At 35.6% G+C, this 18,262-nt stretch overlaps 1 protein-coding gene and 1 long non-coding RNA gene across 6 annotated transcripts in view; one reads left to right on the top strand and one right to left on the bottom strand.

Annotated features, from left to right (window-relative positions):
* Positions 1-18,262, bottom strand: part of LOC120776927 (homeodomain-interacting protein kinase 2) — an 82,529-nt gene that overhangs the window by 38,738 nt on the left and 25,529 nt on the right. The window lies entirely within an intron of this gene.
* On the top strand, positions 10,130-10,956 carry LOC120776928. Of its 3 annotated transcripts, none has more exons than XR_005705469.1 (4): positions 10,130-10,325; positions 10,389-10,540; positions 10,609-10,726; positions 10,805-10,956. It is a non-coding gene; the product is annotated as an uncharacterized LOC120776928 (long non-coding RNA). The 3 variants fall into 3 exon arrangements; XR_005705470.1 differs by having other exon boundaries at positions 10,375-10,540; XR_005705468.1 differs by having other exon boundaries at positions 10,140-10,540.

Genomic DNA, 18,262 nt, shown 5'->3' with positions numbered 1-18,262 from the left:
TTCGTTCCGTCCATCATCAATCAAATCAGCGTTGTCTCATCAGTGATGGCATGTCTCCAGCGAGATTGAAGATTGTTGAAGTTGATTTTAATTCGCTGCAAAGTTAAACAGTCTGGCTTTGGTAGGGAAAAGAGAGGGTAAGTTAAATAGGCATTTTGTATGTTAATAACGTGTTTAGAGCTGGGTAATCGATTATCCATTTGCAAGGTGTACGCTTATATGAAGCGTGTAAATATGTATTTATGGTTTTCATGTATTTTGCTGCCGGTGGCGTTGAGAGTGCATGTAGCCTCGCATATTAGTCGATTTGAAATTAATTAAAATTTTGAATTTATGCATAAATATTCTATGAATACTGTACATATGTACATATGTATACATATTCTCATGTTGGAATATACAGATTTATATATGTAAATATGGGATTTATTTGGGTAGTCGTATTGCTGCAAGGGGGAAATTATACAAAATGCCTCTGTAATAGCATCGTTGATTTCATTAGACGTTACGGCTTGAATATAGCAAATATTAATTTCATGTGACTGCAAGTCACTAACAGAAAAGCTTTTCCGAAGTTGATTGTATAGAAAATTGGGACTAAGGATGTATCAAAAATATATGATGTATATATTAAAGGATAATAAAAACGAAATTATGCAAATATATATGTGTAGAACGACGTTAAAAAAGTATGAATTTCTGTTAAAAATTCTGAAATACTCTGAACAGCTAGAGTGACTTCACTTTAAGCAAGCTTTTCAAGGAAAGAACCTTCAGTAGTTTATGGCCCCATTGAAGCTTCCTCTCTTTTAGCCGTGAGCCCAGGCCTCACACGGGTTGGCTACCGCATCTTACACAAGGATTACTCACATTTCCAGGGTGCGAGTCGAGGACTCAGGAATATGAATTGGGTGTACCCAGAAGTATGACTTCGGTGTACCCGTTATACACCAAAAATTTATCAAGCTACTTGGCTGTCGCTGAGTCGAAAAGTTCGAAACCAGATCGACCATGTTGTGATAAATGTACGGCATGTATCCCGTATCCTTGACGTGCGTACGCTACGAGAACATCGACTCGGACCACTATCCTGTAGCGATAGATACCGAGAGTTGAAGAGCTAAATGAGACTCATATGCAGACAAATAAGAAAGAGGCCGAAATGCGTAAGTATGAAGAGTTTGAGAAGCTGGCCGACAAGGGTAATGCGAAAAGATGCGGCGGCTAACAGAAGGTTTCAAGACCGGAGCATACTTTTGTAGAACCTCCAAAGGTGTGCTAGTGACCGATGTCCAGAGCATACTTAAATTATGGAGGGAACACTTCTCCAGCTTGCTGAACGGCAAGTGTAATATCTGGAGATGCGAACCTGATTACCCAATCGATGATCATCAAATAAGGAGCGATGAGCTCTATAAGATATAGAGCAACTTTGACATAGTTCAGCGAATCAAGAGACAGGGGCTGCGCTGGCCAAGGTTTGAAGGTTTTCGACCAACTCGTGGCAGCAGAAGAAGAAGAAGACCTCCACTTTGTTGTAGTGATCAGTTGGAGAAGGACCTGGCTGTACTTGGTATCCCGATTTGGCGCCATATAGCTTAAAGAAGAATCAACGAAGAGGAAGAATCTGTCATCTTATATTCTGTTTTTTACGGATTGATATCACTATAGCCCATATATGGACGTCCTTACGACACACTTCTCACTTTCGGTGTGAATTTCATATTTCATTTTAAAATAAATCATTTTAATAATATTGTTGAAGGGATTCGATCGATTTGTCATAATGATCTAACATTATAATTTTTATTTTATCAACACACGATATATAACATTTTTCTTCTATTATTTATGTACATGCAGACATGTTTATTCGTTCGGGAATCTGGTGCATATGATCATTTGCTTCGAGTTGTAGAGGAGTCGAAAATATCTTCGTGATTAAATTTGGGTCAAATAAGAGCATGAAAAGAAATTATATATTATTTGGTAGTCGAAAAAGTCCTTTCGTATTTTGTCGATAGATGTCTCCAGTGCTACCAATCACATTGTGTCATACCATATATAGTTGGAAAGGTGATATTTTAAGCTTAATTTAACCAGAAAAGAAATTTAATTCGGGGAAATTACAGCTGTTCAAAAATGAGTGAAAATAATGAAAAAAATCGCTATATTTTGAAATTTTAATTTGAAGTTTGATTAGAAATACGAAAAGACTTTTTCGACTACCCAAGCGTTTCGACACCTTCTAAAACAGAGGTACGAAGAGAACGAATAACTTAGTTCCTCATTGTCTCATCATGTTTGAAACACTTGTTACATAGCATATGCCAGCAGGTTGTTTCAAAACATTTCTCTGCTTAAGTACTCTTTGGTCTTCGTGAATTCCATAGAAGACAAACATATAGAGTCAGTGAACTGGCAGCTCAGTCGTATTATTTTATATAATTCATATGGCACATAATTTCAACTGCATAATAAATTACATAACGTGCATCGATATGTATTCGTGGCGCCTATGAGAAATATTGCTAATTAACCTTGAATAGCCGTTTGCCACACCCATAGGCAAAAGCTATGATTAATTTGGCGCAAGTCGAATTGAATTGATACGCGGCATACATAATCATAGAAACATATATAAGTTGTGCACATACGAATTGGCTATAATACATAATCGACTTTAGATGCCCCGAAAGCAAGGCGGATTAATAAGCAAACAAACAAGTGCATATCCGGGCGCAAGTAGTGCATACACCGATACTGTGGGCAAATCAGATATGTGCTTAGTGCAGTACAGGCTTTCAACATACGTACACGCCAAACACACACACACGCGGCGTTACGGATGCGGGCGTTACCCATTAAGTTGTGGTGAGTGCTTGAGTGTCGCTGTGCGGCGCCAATGGTGGTCAGCTACAACTAAAAGCAGTAGGCAAGAAAATGCTTGAAGTACACGGAACGCTAGCTGCATAAATAGCCACTAGTAGCCAATAGTAGCGAAAACAACAACAACCGTATATCATATGCAACAAGTGTAGCAGAATACTAACAAACAATTCAGTGATTTTGAATTGGTCGGGAAAGTGCATTGCGTTGTTATTTTAAATAATAAACGCAGCCAACGTGGTGGAGCAATGATCCATCAGCATTGCTGGGTCTGTCTACCGGCAGTCATGTAAATGCGATGCTAAGCGGTTGTGGCGGTAGCAAAGCTCAAAACGCGACGCGCCACAGTGGCACAACATGGAAATGCAATTTATGTAATTTATACCATTCGAGGGTAAGATAGATGATATGCCATTCGATTGAATTCAATTTCAGTTGCGATCCACAAAGATATGAATGACGCGGTGGTGTGATAGCCACTGATTCGATTACAGAGCTGGAAGCGTGCATTGGAGTTGTTTGAGCGCGCGGCTGCTGCGCATAATGTCCGATTTATGTGCACTACACGACAAGATGCTGTCGCTGATAAGGCATAAAAACGCATTAAGTGGCGATGTTGTTGCACGATTAGCGCAGTGGAAACTACTCACAAAGCACGCATGTTGCGGGGCAAGAATGGTCATAAAGCTACAAAATCAACGTCCATACGGTGGCAGGTAGGCAAGTCAACAGCAAGTAGCACTTGCATATGCCAACAATTCTGCTTCCTCTATATTTTTTATTATTTTATTTTGCGAACACTGATTTCTGATCGCTATCCGACGTCCACGTTGCCATATGTGCGTTGCAAAACTAAAAAAAATCGCAATTCATTTCAGTAAAAGTCAGTACTGAGAAATCGCACCAGCGGTGCAGATAACAGCATCCTGCCAGCTGCCGTTATATACATATATAATATGTGGCTGCCAATGTCAGTGTAGCGCTTTCCCACGCGGGGCATATCCTTTTAGTAACAGCGCGCTTTTATACGATTCATGCTATCTGCGCTGCAGTATCTTCGCGCCAGTCAATATCCTTTTCTGCGACTGTTACGTTTTCATTACTGTGCTTCGCTGCTTCTTTCTTGCAACATGCTGACTATCCATTTCGCGCGAAGCTCCTTGCTCCACTAATATGAGCTCACACGAACAACTTTTACTGGTTGTGTCGTCCGTGCGAATAAGTCCTTTATTGGCTGTGTGGCGTCGCAAGTAGTGAGCAGACGGTTCGCATCGGATGCAATTAATCATTGAATAATGTGTGTCTGCATTGGTCAATATGGTCCTTGTATCCTTTTGCTGAACGCATCCTCGTTAGTGTTGGAGATTCCCATATATGTATATACTGTGGCTTTTTAATTCATCGTATACACATATTTTTATATAAGGGTGATCCATTTAGTTCATTTCACTGTTTTGATTGACGTTGTTGATAAAACGTTGTAGAATGCTGATTCATCAAAAAAATTCAGTTAAACTATTCACCTTACTAAGTATAGTATTAAACATTTTAGGTCGCATCAGTATTAGTTATTAACCCTTAGACTAAATTTTTATTTCAAACAGATCAAAATCAATCTAATAATTTTGACCAAGGCACATCTTTTGTGAAATTTTATGATTCCTTAAGAGATTAAACACGCTTTTAAACAAGTAAGGAAGGGCTAAGTTCGGGTGTCACCGAACATTTTATACTCTCGCATGATAAAGTGATAATCGAGTTTTCATTATCCGTCATTTACATATTTTCCGCTATCATCATTGGTTCCTAATGTATATGTATATTATATAGAGAAGGCATCAGATGGAATTCAAAATAGCGTTATATTGGAAGAAGGCGTGGTTGTGAACCGATTTCACCCATATTTCGTACATATCATCACGGTGTTAAGAAAATATTACATACCGAATTGCATTGAAATCGGTTGAGTAGTTCCTGAGATATGGTTTTTGGTCCATAAGTGGGCGGCGCCACACCCATTTTAAATTAAAAAAAAAGACTGGGTGCAGCTTCCTTCTGCCACTTCTTGCGTAAAATTTAGGGTTTCTGACGTTTTTTGTTAGTCGGTTAACGCACTTTTAGTGATTTTCTACATAACCTTTGTATGGGAGGTGGGCGTGGTTATTATCCGATTTCTTCCATTTTCAGCTGTATATGGAAATACCTGAAGAAAACAACTCTATGGAGTTTGGTTGACATAGCTGTAGTAGTTTCCGAGATATGTACAAAAAACTTAGTAGGGGGCGGGACCACGCCCACTTTTCCAAAAAAATTACGTCCAAATATGCCTCTCCCTAATGCGATCCTTTGGGCCAAATTTCACTTTAATATCTTTATTTATGGCTTAGTTATGACAGTTTATATGTTTTCGGTTTTCGCCATTTTGTGGGCGTGGCAGTTTGCCGATTTTGCCCATCTTCGAACTTAACCTTCTTATGGAGCCAAGAAATACGTGTACCAAGTTTCATCATGATATCTCAATTGTTACTCAAGTTACAGCTTGCACGGACGGACAGACGGACGGACGGACAGACAGACATCCGGATTTCAACTCTACTCGTCACCCTGATCACTTTGGTATATATAACCCTATATCTGACTCTTTTAGTTTTAGGACTTACAAACAACCGTTATGTGAACAAAACTATAATACTCTCTTTAGCAACTTTGTTGCGAGAGTATAAAAATTATTGCTGACAAAAAACAACGTATTCTAAGGCGAAGATAATCTTCTAAATATATTGATAAACGAGGAATGTGATGCGAGCTTATGTCTACTCCGCCTTTTTATTGGAATAAAGGGTTAAAGCTTTAATCTATTGATATGAGCTGTCTAAGAAAAGTTTTGGCAGCCTCAAAGCGCTTTGAAGAGAAGTGACGGGATTTTATACATACTTAGTATTTCCGCGCCATGATTCGTGACCCCACGAATATCGGCCCTATCGACTGACGTAATCTAATCTTCCTAGTGTACCCTTTTAATTTTGAACAGTCGAAACTATATCTCGATCAGGCCTTGTTTCTTGAGACTTCAGATATTCACACACGATCTAAAACTTATTTCGTTTCCATTTATTCACTTATACGATTTCGAAAGTCCTTGGAGTCGATAACAAGATACTTTTTCGTCGAGCATAAATTTTACGTATGACTGATGAAATCTAAGCTCTCTTGTCATTTAAACTGTTATTTTTATTGTTGTTAAATTATATGTGCATCAAATGTTACCCAACTATTTTTGAGATAACAGTTCTGAAGACTAGAGAGTCAAAGTAAGTTGTTGTATCTCTTCAGAAAATTATCAAACAATGAAAATACAAATAACTTCAGTTGTGTTTTACGAGTGTACCTGCCATAGATAGGCCAACGTGAAAATACAAATTAATTTACACCCTAATGTGTCCGAAGAAGACTGTATAGAAGCAATTTTGAACGCAAGGAGACAATCAAAATCTTAACTGTGAGAAATTCGCAAAACAATTGATTTTCACTTAAAGGATGCGCAAAAGGTCGTACTTCCGCTCGAATGCCAAGCCTTGTGAATGTGCATTTGTAAAAAGGCATTTTTGCAGGACGCGTTGCATGACAACCTGGCTTCGCTTCACAAGGTTTGTAAAAGTTTTGTTACGATTTCGGACCTGACTTATAGCAGAACTGCATTGTCGCTTCGTCGTTTTCCGGTCATTCATTATATTTAATGTGAATATGTTGCCGCTTACGGTCTGGCCTTATAGATTCATCCGATTTTTATTGGCTCATTTGCAGTCGTTGGCGATATGAGCAAGTCGTAAATACATATTTGTGTTGCTGATTTTCTTTCTTTGGCGATACTTTTGCTCATTTTGGCAGCTACGCGAAAGTTGTAAAAATTTAATGATAACGCAAAATCAGGAGTTTGCTTTACTCATTTTGGCGTGGAAATTGTTCTTCTTTGCGGAACGGTCTTAAAGAAACATGTGACTTTAATTAAATTTTCATCATCTACGCAATACTTTCGATAACCACATGAATGATATTTCATAAATTGCTCAAAACAAAGACTATTTTAAACCAATGGTTTTTTATTCAATACTTGCAGCAACGATTACTCGTAACTCTGTTAACTAATTGTTTGATTACAGTTGTATTCCTTGTAGCATTCGATCTCTAAGATACCGAGATTATTACTGTTATCAGAAAATAAGAATTTTACATTACCGAAATTTGGATGATTTATTTTATGTGTTTGAATATAACATTCTATGAAAACTTTCATATCATCCGATTGTTACATAATCGTCCAAAAATTAAGATTAAATTCTTAGTAGTTTGTTTGCGCGTTCTTACGGTCATCTATGTTGCTGATGATAATAATTGTCGCTCTCGGTAATTTAATTTTCAAAGAAGACTTGAAAAAATAAGAACTTTGTTAATCACAACATAACTTTAGCTTCCTTTTTTAACCTTGTCGATATTGCATTTGATATTTTTCAAATACCCAAATTTTCAGATTCGTTAAATTCTAGTAATAACAGATATTTTTGACACAAAGGGATCATTAATTAGAACGAGTCGATTTTCGTATCTTTGCAACATGTTGCAACTGAGTATAAAAATTTTGATCAGTTAATTAATAATGCACATATCACCTTAAATTAATCGAAACCATTCGTCTGTCTGCGGAAGCTGTAATTTGAGTAAAAATAAGATACCGCGATGAAACTTGGTACAGAAAAGAAGTTTAGCGTAATTGGATCGCGCTACGCCCGCAAAATGTCATTCATGGAAAACGTATAAATTGCCATAACTAAGATACTAAACAGAAGTTTAATACAACGCATTAAATTGAGTAGTGTCGTGGGCGAGGCCTCATCCTTAATATGTTCATTGACAGTGTGAAAATATGTGAAATAGGACGATAATGTCATTCTCTCCCCAAACAACGTTTTCTTTTTAACTACTAAGAGTGAAATGCATCAATAAGTAAATGCGTCAGAGACATTATATTATACATCCGGAATGGTGCAAGAGCGCTTAATAGGAGACGGTGTCAAAATTACACGATAGGCGTGACACCACCTACCTTTGGGTGAAATCACATATCTCTGCACCTACTCCATCAATTTCAACCAATTTCAGTAAAGTATATTATCCTGAAGTTTTGTATGTTGCGATGTGCAAATCAAATAAAAACCATGCCTACTTCCCATAGAACACCATTTAAAATTCCATCTGATTCTTTCGATTTCCAGTATGTAAATCGAGCATTAAGGAATGTATAGGGATAATATTTACATAAGGCGCTTAAAGTAGGTCACTTTATGACCAAAAATTGTCAACATCGGACAACAACTGCTTAAGACCCCGGATACCGCTTATGTGGACCACTGTTCGAATACGAACTTCTCATCCAAAATATCGGTAATTCTCTGAGATATGTTAATGAAATTCGGAGCATATCCATTCTTGATAACAGTATGCCTGTATGTCAAAAATGATTTGAATCGGATGAAAGCTTCTCTTAGCCACCATATACATATCTAATATAACTTCCGGTTTACTTTATTCCGCATATATCGGGCAATATGTGAGAGAAAAGGGAGGTTATTTTGATAGTAACAGTGTATCTTTGTGCCTAAAATTGATAAATACGGGTTAATACGAATAGAATTGGTTTAGACTTAGCTCTAAACCTGATATAAGAACTTTAATATAAAGAATTTCAATATAATAAATTTACGACTAATCCCACTTTACATCTCTTTGTATGGACTGAACTGTTCCCTTTTGTTCGAGCATGTCCTATGAAGAGACTAATTGTACCCATTTATACCCAAATGGGTATAAAAAGGGACTAGTCGCTTTGTAGGTCGTAATGGTAGCAGAATGAGACCAGTCGTTATAAAACCTCTAAAATCCCTTTAACAATTAAGATAAATTTTATCCGAAGCCTTCGTTTTAAAATATGTATTTTTATTTAATTGACTTTAAACACTTTAAATACAGCTTCTCTAACATAAATCTGACAAATCAAAATTTTTGCAAAACTCATGAAAGAAATTATCATCAAAATTTAAAAAAATATACCTTAAAAAAATCGTTTACGCAGTTTTGTACTCCACTCAAAAAGTTCGCGTTGATTTCTTGCTTTCATATAACGCATGAACAAAATTTATTCTTTAAGAAAAAAAAAACGAAATAAAATGGGCTACAAACTTTTAGGAGAATATTTCTTGTGAGTTTTTAGCTGCGAAAATTTTAAAATAAATATTCGTTCTGGTTTCTTTACGAGTTTTATAAATCACATTTTTTAAATAATTTTATAATAAAAATTATAAAAGAAAAATTCAGTCCAGAAATAAGAAGTCAGAATTTAAAGTCTGAAATACTACAACTTTGTACTATTGCAGTTTTATATTAAAAAAAAAAAAAAACAATTGGAGGGGTAGTAGTTTAAGATGCAGAATTCTTCTGGGCTTATTTCTTAATAGAGATTGTGCACTTTTAGGTACTTTAATATTTTCTGCTGCAAGAAGTGCAAGCAGTTCAGAAAGGCTTTTGTGGCTTATTTTATTACGAATTGACCACATTTTCAATTTCTGCTGAAATGGGACTTCCACTGAGCGACTTGGCACATATGGTAGAACCTCCTCTACATTTCCAGCAATCCTAGCAGTGGACACGATCGACACAGCGTAATTTCTACCTAGTCTTAACTTTTCACGATTCTTTTTTCTTTCCCTACTTATTATTCTCCTTAGGTGACGCTTGCTTACCTTACTCATCTTGTACAAAAACTCCTTTTCTCACTTTGCTGCTACTCCTTTTTTCTTTTATTTGTTTTAATAATGTTGATTTAGCCAAACAGATTTTCAATTTTCACTTTTCGCACTTCTTACTTTTTAAAAATCATCTGTTGCAAAACTAGTGGCCGCACATTACCGATTATCCGGGAAATATTATCGATAGTACTGCCTTGGAACTATCTCGATACATACATTTATTTGTTAACTACGTAAGACATTTTCGAGCTTAGGTTGAAAAGGCTCACAATTTTCAAAATGAATTGGCTTGAGTGGTTTTAAATCCAAATCAATAATTGTTAAAAATGATAATATGCTTATAAAATACAAGCTTTGCTCAGATCTACAGCTTACTAAATATTTGCAGAAACAAAGGTCTATGCTTAGAGAATAATTGACAGCATGCCCTAATATCCAGGCTTTTACTTAAAGCAGTATTGTATCTTCTTATTGAAGAAAAAGCTATTATAAATAATCATTTCTTTGAACCATAAGTGATACAAAAAGTACAAAGATTGAGATTTCGTGTATAGCAAAAATATTCTCTTGCATATTAATTGTTTCTAACATCAGGTTATTAATCATTATAACCTAAATTTCACTTCGAATCGAAATGTAGGTATTAAAATCAAATCTCCAAACGTCTTAAATATTTATCTTTTAGGTTATATCATTTAGCTCGACGATATTTAAGAAAAAGTACATCGATGAAATTTCCCCTTTGTTCGTAAGTAGCACAAAAAAAGGGAAATTTCCCTAACTTAACAACACTGTATTTAAATGTAAACAAAGTCGCAGAAGTGCAGATAAACAACCAAATGAAGCAATTGGTAAGTTTTTATTGAAATATAGTTGTGTAAATCTCACAATAAATTAATTATATTATGAATTATTGCAGCATGCAACTGTTTTGTTCTACGTCTAATCACATAAGCAACCAACAGATGTGATAGCCGGCGCAACAGTTGGTTATTTTATCAGAGTCTGGAACGTTCTGCAGGGGATTTGATAATAAGGTATGTTGGTTTTTTTAAGTAAGCATTTATTGGTGGATTATATTGTTGCTCTTGAATCTATTATCAATGCTTTTACAGATCCAGATTTTATTAAAAACCAAGTATCATCACGGAAGTCTACATTTGAATGCCGCTCTTAAGTCAAATACGTACATGATTGAAATATAAAATTCTGTTAGAAAAAGCTATTTTTCATAAAAATGTTTGGAAATTGTTAATGTTAATGTATACTAAAAAGAAAGATAGTTTAATTATCTTCTAATCCATAATGAATTAAAAAAAAATTCATTTATTTTGTAAATGCTTCAAGGCTATATTTATTGTTTTATGCAAGTCAAAAGTACATGTCGAAATACAAAATGTTGTTAGCATGGGCTTTGTTTTATAAGCATGTTTAAAAATATACAATGTTAACGCATATGAAAATGGTGATAGTTCAATTATCTTTCGTTCTGATTACAATTTCTTATAAAAATTTTTCAGTTTGTAAAAAGTTTCAATGTTTTTGTACACCGCCTCTTGCTAGTGCAAAGACATGTACGAAATTCATTACTTATGGTTTTTTTTAAATGTAATAGGTTATGATAATTGAATGGAAGGAAATTCAGTAACTTTGCTTTGAAATTTATGAATGTATTTTTGCCAAAATTCTAACTTTTTTCCCAATAGTACCCGATAGGGATTAATTGAGACTAATTGATCTCCAATTATACCCGTTTGAGACTAATTAATACTCAATTGTTCCACATCGAGACTAGTCCCGGAATACTCTCTTTAGAGATTAGTCGCACAATTTTTTGCAGGGGTACTGTGTTTGATGTGTGTGTGTGTAGTGGTGTGTGCTGAACTGTTGTGTGATGAGGTGTGTGACGCGACGTGATGTGATGTTATGTGATGTGACGTGTGATGAGGGGTTGTGATGTTGCAGAATGCTCTTGCTCATGTGAACAAAAGTTTTTAACTTTTATAATATTAAAATTATAATTTCGTTAATCAAATTGTTAAAATACTAACAAAATTTATTTTATTCTTGATATATTGTGTACCTTTTTATTTAAGTAGGAATGTGCAACCGAATATTTTACACTATTGCAAATTACCAGAATTAAAACCAGGGAAATACCTTAAGATGTAAAACGTCGTAGTACCGACCCGATTTTATCAATTGAAATATGTCACATACTAAAAAATGTTCCTGGATTTCCTTAAGGTAACTCATATACAATCATAGATCATGGGAAGTAAAGTCAGCCGTCCAGAAATGCTGACTTCTTATTTTATGAGCTTCATAATTTTCATTGAAATAACGCAAATATTGACCGATTGTACATTAGGGTGGGTCAATTCCGGACTTTTTTCGATTCGGGATTTCTAATAGTGCGGAAAAGTTGCCTTAGTACTTCCTGATTCCAATGCAACTTTTTGTTTTGAGATCGGATTGCATCTTCAACCCCAACCCCGACCTTGAGATTTCGGAAATTCGCCTAAAATCGTGAAATTGTCTACCTAGCGCCTGAAATACGCATCTCATGGCAAAATGTATAAAACAAAAGTAATTTGTCACGTCATTTGCTACCGAAATGGTATATTTGATCATGGCCGTAGGACGAACCGTTCCCGAGATACGAGCGAAAAGGCGGCGCGCCACAGCGCCAGGTGAAAATTGTTGCAGCTCTCAGCTAACCTGTATTGGTCACCCAGAACCCACCGCGTGGAGGTGGCTGCTCTTCGGGTTCCTCCCAAGCCCAACCCAACCAACCAACCATATGTCAGGCTTGTTTTAGTCTTAATCTGTGTCAAATTTATTGATAAAATCAGATTTTGTACTAAACTTTGGCACTTGTTGCCTAGATTTCAGTGTAGAGCGTATAAAACGATCACGAGATTGGGGGCCAATAACTTAAGAAGATGCCTCTGTCACCAGTTTGACGGTTCTCTCGACTGCCACGGTGTGAGAGGGGAATTCACTAAATTTCCATATCTCTGAAGTGTCTCCCGACAGCCCTTTTATGAGTTCTTCGTTGGAAACTGAACAAAAAACTGGTGGAACAGTCAAGGTAATAAATAGTCTTCCAGTTAATCATTTCGTAATAATTATTTGCTTTGAAATTCAGCTTTGGCACTTTATTACATCTAACCCTTCCATTTACAGTGTCAGACTCTGCTTCTCTGGCTGCCAGAAGACGGTCAAGGGCCAACTTTCAAAGCAAAAAGCATTCTGTTGAATGGATGAATTGACAACCTTGCGCAGTTTAGCAGGTAAGTATCTCAAACACAGGACATTTCTGTCTAAATTTAAATTTAGATACAGACATTTTGAGTTTTGTGTTCTGTTGAGGGAATATAAGTGATAGCACTCGGCGAAATCAACGACAAGAGTTAAGGAACTCGATGAAAAAATATTTATGTGGAGACCAGTCCGAACGTGTCGTATGGCGCAGGGAAATGAATGTAAGTTTTAGAACTCGGCGAAATCACCGACAAAAGGGAAGTAACTAGATAAAGAAATATTTGTGTGGAGACCTATCCGAACGTGTCCTTTGGCGTAGGTGAATGAATGTGAGTGATAGCACTCGGCGAAAACAACGTCAAGAAGTGTGGCCGCAAGCCGATTTTCACCTTGCGCTGTGGCGCGCGGCCTTTTCGCTCGTATCTCGGGAACGGTTCATCCTACGGCCATGATCACATACCATTTCGGTAGCAAATGACGTTACAAATTACTTTTGTTTTATACATTTTGCCATGAGATGCGTATTTCAGGCGCTAGGTAGACAATTTCACGATTTTAGGCGAATTTCCGAAATTTCAAGGCCGGAGTTGGGGTTGAAGATGCAATCCGATCTCAAAACAAAAAGTTGCATTGGAATCAGGAAGTACTAAGGCAACTTTTCCGCACTATTAGAAATCCTGAATCGAAAAAAGTCCGGAATCTACCCACCCTATTATACATCATAAAGTTACCCTGGAGTTCAAAAATCTTTATTTTATCTTTATAGGGACTCAAGGAAGTATTGACCGGATTTGCATTTTGGTTCACCAACTTAATATTGTCAGGAAAGGATTCTCACTGAATTTCAATTGTATATCTCAAAGTACTATATATGTATATGCTAAGATATTAGATACTATATATATTCGGAACTCAGGGGTTTGAACAGTTTCGCTTGGATTCTGATAAATTTTGGCCATAAGGTGGCATATTCTAAAGGCTATTGTGCAAAATTTTATACCGTTAAGTTAATTATTTCTTGATTTATGTAGTGGAAAGTAAAAGAATGAAATGGAATTTAAAATTGTGTTAAAAGATAAGTAAAAAAAGGTTGTAATGGGATACTACGTTTTAAATTTAGTTGAAATCGGTAGGTCGGCTCCCGAGATATATTAATTTTCTCACTGTCGACAGGAGTTCTTATAATATATGCGTTTAGCTATTGTAGTTTAAGCAGTTTAGGAGATATGTACACTAAACTTATTAGAGTGTGGGGCCCCGCCCACTTGTGCCAAATTAGAGTTTTATATCTTAATTTAGTGCTTATTACGCCTATATACTAAGGAACCGGATAGTAAGTTTCATCAAGATATCTCACTTTTTACTCAAGTTACAGTTTGCACAAGCGGACCGACGTACAGACAGTCGCCCCGATTTCAACTCGTCTGGTCATCTCAATGAGTTTTAGGTACACTCTAGAGCAACAGGTTGCAAGAGTATAATTAGATAATACTAAGTGAAAGGGAAACTATCATAGGGTTACCTATGTAAGTTATGCGCAAAACGACTGGATGCTATCTGAAAATAGCTAAATCTAGTCGGAAGAAGGCTAAAATCGCAACAATGCCTTACACAGGCTTACGCTCTATCGTTCAGTCGTTGTTGCGTTACATAAAGACAATACAATGAAGGTTTTTTGGGGAGTACATACAACTGTTATGAGGCCAAAGTATTAAAACTGTTGCGAAAAATCCAACATTCAATTCGGCGATTCGATTCAAAACGAATTAAACCGGCAGTCGATACGCAGTGACAGAGAAATCATCAGCATCATAAATTAAGTTGATGCTTTTTGACATATTCATATGCAACGATTGCAGTCAGATTGTTAAGCTTCCTATTAAATATTTATTTTACTTTGCAGTAGTTCTTTTTCGAAGTCAGTCTCACTTAGTTTCTTTAATATATTTTGTACGGAATATTAATATTAAGGCAGTTCTTCCCTGACTAATAAAAATGATTATATGTTGTATATAAAGGGGTAACTCTTGAAGATCATACATTTTTGACATTAAACAGTAGCATATTCAAATTTATTCACTTAATTCTGTTCAGACATTTTACATATGGTCCGATATATACAAAGTGAAATCAATAGGCTCAAAGTGGTCGGTCTTGTATGGAATCAGCGGCCAAAATACTTCCACTGCCTATATAAAAGTGACACTCTTTCTAAAGCTTTTTAAAATCTACCTCTCTCGTCTGCCGCTCCGCCAACCTCCCGACGGTAACGAATTTTAATTAATTATATTAAATTAAAAAAGTTTATAAACGAAAAAAGGAATTTCTCGAATATTACTCAACTAAATCAAAAACAGATTTTAATAAAATTGATTAGCTTTTGCATGATAGTTTTTTTTGACTGGTGTAGAAAAGATCTAAGATCAAAAGTAATCGGCTTAGCAAGTCCTGATTTGTAACGACCCGTTAGTTCTTTCGTGTATGATGGTGTCGATACGTCTTAACGTCGATATTGCTTGAGTCAGCAGATTCTTTTGAGAGCTCTCCAATTGAAACTGGTGCATATTGAATAACATCGGGAGCGTGAATTAAAATTTTATGGACTGACGAAGGAAGATAATACCAGGAATATTTTGAAGTTGATTCCTTTGCAGGATTTAGCGCAAATCTAGTGAATTTAGGGATGATTGCATTACGGAATTATCCTTTTGAAATTGAATTCGAACAAAACGGCAATAGCGGGTGGACGAAGGTCATCATTTTGCGATTTTATTATCAGTTGTAGAGAGACACATGTGGTGACAAATAAATAATTGCCTTCCAAATTAATATTTTCAAATTTCTGCTTATGTTTCCTTTGCCCAGTACTGCCATCAAGGCCACATTATCCTATTATTATATTAGTAGTTAATTAAAGGACTCATTGCGTTTATTAATTACATTCGTGACGCAGTGTGTTAATAATTCAATAATTTCAATCATTTATTGCCCTAACTTCAACATCAGATTCTGAGAACTTTATTTGCTCAGGGTAACTGTTTTTTCTTTGAAATGTTATCATAGCAGGATAAAAAGTTAATAACACGTTTTTTGTTAACGAAGCATATAATAAGTAGATACTTTAGCTTTATTAAATTTGCTTCGGTGATAAGTGATATTACTTCACAGATTTTCTAAACACCAAAATTCAAGAATATATAGAAGGGAAAGTTTACACCGATATGATGTGCCTGGATAAAAGTACGTTTAAAACAAACATTTGATAAAAGTGAGATAATGAAAAAATATAAACCAAAGCTCAAGGTTATATGACGAAAAAAACACATAAAAAATAATAAAATATACCCGAATATACATACACGTAAATATCAAAAATTTTGAAAAATAACACACACAAAATCGCATGCTTGGTATTACAGAATAACATGAATAGCAAAGAGAGGTGCAAAAGGTTGCAGCTGAAATCAGTAGCATGGTCTTAGAAAACATTAACTAATATAAATGTATTAGATTGCAATGAAACAAAAATTACTGCGTTTGATATGACCTGTCGTCATATTTTTTTAGCACTTACTTAAATCCGCAATGAGCGGCAATTATATGCCTGCTTATACAGTAAGCACATGTACAAAAAATGCAATGCTAATTACTGCACATCGATAAGTAATGCACTTTATGTAGGTGCGAAGAGATGCGCTTATACTTAATATCTAGACATGTATTTAAACTAATTATGATTTCGGGAATAATAGTATACGCTAATAGAGCCCATACACGAGCACACAAGTGCGTTCGATCGGTATGTGTGCGCTTGCGGTTTATCGTGTATGGGCTTGTTCGCGTACCGATCCATGTTCGCGAAAATGTTTGATTTTTTACGATCGGTGCGCGAACATGTGTATCGTGTAAGGCGTTGTCTGCGCACAAAATCGCATTTCTCTCGTGTCGCCGAACAGTGAAGATCGCGGACATTGGCAAATGTTAAGGGGAGAGCCTGCTTTCGAGGCTTCAAAAAATCGATTTTTTTGGGAGGGAAAGAAATAATTGATTCAAGCGAAATTTCTAGGCTTTATATTATATATTTGAACATCTTTCACAAATTTTTTGGATACGAAATCTTTGATATTCTGCCTTTGAGAAGCAATTGCCCGATGCATCTCGCATGTACATTTTTCGGACGGGAGGCCGGATGCAGATCGCAATTTCCATCGGAAACAAAAAATTCAAAGAGATTCATATTTTTTATGAATTTATCTTCTAGTTAAACTAAGAAAATTCCAAAAAAAAAGTGTTAAATTTAAAATTTTTTTAAAAATTTAATAAATAGTGGCTTTTGACAAAAAAAAATTTACTTTATGCTGTTTAAAAATATGTTAAAACTTGACTTTTCTTAATATTTTTTTTAGTTTAAATAATTTTATGCCAATGATAATAAAGTTTGCCCTAATTCCATACGACGTTTAGGTTTTTTTCTATCCTGCCCGCCAATTAAGAATAATCGTAAAAATTAAAAACCGAAAAATCACGCTTCAAAGTTTTCGCTTTTTGCCCAAGCGCTCATACATATGTATGTATGTACATATGTATATCTGCTAGAAGCTCGGTCACTATTTCCCTTCTAGCTTCGATAATATTTCGAATTCCCATCTATAACTTTGGGACATATTCTTAGATAATTTTAAAGAGATTTAAGCAAAAAAAAAAATCGATTGTTTGAAGCTTCTAAAGCAGGCTCCCCCTTAATAAAGATTTCGTATCAGAATTTATTGATCTTATAAAAAATGAATTGGCAATTTGGCAAACGAAAAGTGATAAATATAAAAATAAAATTGAGAAAAATAAAAGTTGGAATAACTTATTATAGAAATACAAAGAAATAGATAAAAATGCTACATTAGAAATAAATTCGAAGAAATGTTCCGCTTGCCTGTCGCACATGTTAACTCTGTGAAGAACGAACGCAAAATGGATTTGTGTGTCGTGTATGGGCAAACGAATTCACACAGATCGAACGCACATGTGTGCTCGTGTATGGGTGCTATAACGGTGTGCATATATACAATAGGCAGCAGTCAGCGTCGCTAACATATGTATGTACATACAAATGCCTATATGTCAATAGCTGAATGCAAATAACATAATAAAGAAGAAAATAACGCTACATTCAGGCGATATTTATCCCATAGGCGCAGCGTATGCAAATTTAGATGAAGGATAATACCCTATACAATATCTCAATCTTAACGTCCTCCCCGTCTGAACCCTCGCAGTTCAGAATTTCTTCCTGTATTTCGGATAGCTTTACC

The sequence above is a fragment of the Bactrocera tryoni genome, chromosome 5 (assembly GCF_016617805.1).
Source record: "Bactrocera tryoni isolate S06 chromosome 5, CSIRO_BtryS06_freeze2, whole genome shotgun sequence".
NCBI classification, from domain to species: domain Eukaryota; kingdom Metazoa; phylum Arthropoda; class Insecta; order Diptera; family Tephritidae; genus Bactrocera; species Bactrocera tryoni.
The sequence above is the reverse complement of the archived record's forward strand: the minus strand, read 5'-3'. Positions and strand labels throughout refer to the sequence as shown.